Below are 3,621 nucleotides of genomic sequence, written 5' to 3'. Positions count from 1 at the left end.
CTGCTGGCTTGCTTGCAAACAATCTTTCAAGCCCACTAAACGGTGATCAGTTATGCATTTTCTTATCTCTGTTACCACTAAAGTTAAAAAAGGGGAAATAAACCTACCACGAAAAGGACCAGTCTGGGGGCAGGTGAGTCCCTGTGGAGCAGGGCTGGCTTGGACCTCAGAATCATGGCTCCCAGTCCAAACTCTGCCTTTGACCAGGGTGGCCTTTGGCTGTGGGGAAGCCCCTTGCCTCTTGTTCTCAGTTTCTTCACTTGTAAAATGAGGGCTTGGATCCAAATGATTTCCAAGGAACCCTCCATCTCTGAAATCCCCTGAGTGTGCTTTTTCAGATTAAAATTATAATTTCTCATTTGCTTATATTGAGAGTATATTAGATGAAATTAATGAGAAAGATTTTTTTGGTCCTTGTGAGAGCTGGTTTCTTGTTCATATGCACTTTGTTACTCATATATTCTGTTTTTAGAAAGTATGCAAAATGTTAAGTGGATTTATTTTTATAAAATACTAGAAGACATGATTTAATTTGATTTATCAAAGCTGCTTTACACTTAATATGAAATCCCAATTCACATTGGGAGGTGAATTATTGCCAATTTAATTATTTATAGATATCTGGAGGTTATTTTTGCTATACTGTTTTTAATTTGGAAAACAGCTCATCACCAAACCATAGTAATTCACATTTTTCTATTTAACTAAAATCTCATGAACACTAGGCATGCCACATGAGCAAGCCTGCATATTTATTTAACCAGACAGTACTATGTCTTTTTTAAAGAGGACTTTAGTCTTTAGAGCCATTTTAGATTCATATTCACTCTAAATTTTGATTTTTTTCACTACTCATATGAGATTATTTTTCCTTTTAAAGTGAAATGATCCGAATCAACCATATGTATTCATTTTTTTTTCCTGTTTTCATTTTGTCCTTCAGTTCAGTTGCTCAGTCGTGTCCGACTCTTTGCAACCCCATGAATTGCAGCACACCGGGCCTCCCGGTCCATCACCAACTCCCGGAGATCACCCAAACTCATATCCATTGAGTCAGTGATGCCATCCAGCCATCTCATCCTCTGTCGTCCCCTTCTCCTCCTGCCTTCAATCCCTCCCAGCCTCAGAGTCTTTTCCAATGAGTCAACTCTTCACATGAGGTGGCCAAAGTACTAGAGTTTCAGCTTTAGCATCAGTCCTTCCAAAGAACACCCAGGGCTGATCTCCTTCAGATTGGACTGGTTGGATGTCCTTGCAGTCCAAGGGACTCTCAAGAGTCTTCTCCAACACCACAGTTTAAAAGCATCAGTTCTTCGGCGCTCAGCCTTCTTCACAGTCCAACTCTCACATCCATAGATGACCACAGGAAAAACCATAGCCTTGATGAGACAGACCTTTGTTGGCAAAGTAATGTCTCTGCTTTTGAATATGCTATCTAGGTTGGTCATAGCTTTCCTTCCAAGGAGTAAGCATCTTTTAATTTCATGGCTGCAGTCACTATCTGCAGTGATTTTGGAGCCCCAAAAAATAAAGTCTGACACTGTTTCCACTGTTTCCCCATCTATTTCCCATGAAGTGATGGGACCGGATGCCATGATCTTCGTTTTCTGAATGTTGAGCTTTAAGCCAACTTTTTCACTCTCCACTTTCACTTTCATCAAGAGGCTTTTCAGTTCCTCTTCGCTTTCTACCATAAGGGTGGTGTCATCTGCATATCTGAGGTTATTGATATTTCTCCCGGCAATCTTGATTCCAGCTTGTGTTTCTTCCAGTCCAGCATTTCTCATTATGTACTCTGCATATAAGTTAAATAAACAGGGTGACAATATACAGCCTTGACATACTCCTTTTCCTATTTGGAACCAGTCTGTTGTTCCATGTCCAGTTCTAACTATTGCTTCCTGACCTGCATAGAAATTTTTCAAGAGGCAGGTCAGGTGGATGGTCTGATATTCCCATCTCTTTCAGAATTTTCCACAGTTTATTGTGATCCACACAGTCAAAGGCTTTGGCATAGTCAATAAAGCAGAAATAGATGTTTTTCTGGAACTCTCTTGCTTTTTCCATGATCCAGCGGATGTTGGCAATTTGATCTCTGGTTCCTCTGCCTTTTCTAAAACCAGCTTGAACATCAGGAAGTTCACGGTTCACATACTGCTGAAGCCTGGCTTGGAGAATTTTGAGCATTACTTTACTAGCGTGTGAGATGAGGACAATTGTGTGGTAGTTAGCGCATTCTTTGGCATTGCCTTTCTTTGGGATTAGAATGAAAACTGACCTTTTCCAGTCCTGTGGCCACTGCTGAGTTTTCCAAATTTGCTGGCATATTGAGTGCAGCACTTTCACAGCATCATCTTTCAGGATTTGAAATAGCTCAACTGGAATTCCATCACCTCCACTAGCTTTGTTCGTAGTGATGCTTTCTAAGGCCCACTTGACTTCACATTCCAGGATGTCTGGCTCTAGGTTAGTGATTACACCATCGTGATTATCTAGGTCGTGAAGATCTTTTTTGTACAGTTCTTCTGTGTATTCTTGCCACCTCTTCTTAATATCTTCTGCTTCTGTTAGGTCCGTACCATTTCTGTCTAACTTTGGTCATCCCTAATTACCCTTGTCCCAGCAGCCTTCCACCTATTCAGTCACTACCTCATCTCCACTACTTTTTGCAATTCTTCAGTTTGAGGTGATAGATGAAGGAAACAGTATCACCAGTGACTGCAAGGTCATGCCTGGGTCTTGGAGCTGGGCATCTGTATGAAGGTTCTACAGATACTCTATAAAGGACATAGGAAAAACTCACTCTTATAATGGTCCGGGACCTCTGTAAAACCATAGAAAGATGGAGCATCACTAGAGGGCTTCCCAGTGCCCACACACACAGTTGTATGGACATTGGCCAGAACCTGTGTCCTGAGAGGAAATGCCTTGTTATAATGAAATGATTGCCATGGAGAATTCAGCCAAACAGGGGACTGTTCTTCTGAAATCAAGGAACATCTTGAGAACATCCAGTGCTTGTACTCAAACCACATTCCTCAGGGATGGCAAGCCTGTGAACCTCTTATCCCTCAAACTCAATGCTTTTCTGAAACTCAGGGATTTTGCCACGGAAACAAGCTGAAACTTCCGTGTACTCCTCCCCTGATGGAGCACCGTGTGGCTCTAGAGAAGCATGGCCTCTCATCATGGAGACTTGACGAGTGCCCATGGGTGCAAACGCTATCCTGTTTATCTCCTTTCTAACCCAGTCTTGGTCTCCTCTGTCCTGCTGTGAAGATGCACAGGTTAAATTATCCACTAAGAACTGCAGGAATTCTTGTGCTCTGCATCACCCTTCCCATCTCCCTGTCTTTCATTCCTCCTGTCTTTTATTCTGTTATTCTGGATGGGCCAGAACCCAGAGGTGACAGGCAAAGGATAAGGACTTATCCTTTGACAAACTTCTGGACTTGATGCCTGTGATGTTGCCGCATGCCCATTAATTCATGTTGAAAGTTCTCTGGATGAGCAAGGATTCTCTGTTAAAGGGAAAAAAAGCAACATCCATTAAAGTAGTATTCATATAAGTAGAATCTCATCTTGCTGAATAAAACCGTAACAGTTACCGTTACAAGAGGA

The sequence above is a fragment of the Bos grunniens genome, chromosome 5 (genome assembly GCF_055505025.1).
Source record: "Bos grunniens cultivar Pamir isolate PY7600 chromosome 5, Bosgru_T2T1.0, whole genome shotgun sequence".
In the NCBI taxonomy this organism is placed as follows: Eukaryota; Metazoa; Chordata; class Mammalia; order Artiodactyla; family Bovidae; genus Bos; species Bos grunniens.
The sequence above is the reverse complement of the archived record's forward strand: the minus strand, read 5'-3'. Positions refer to the sequence as shown.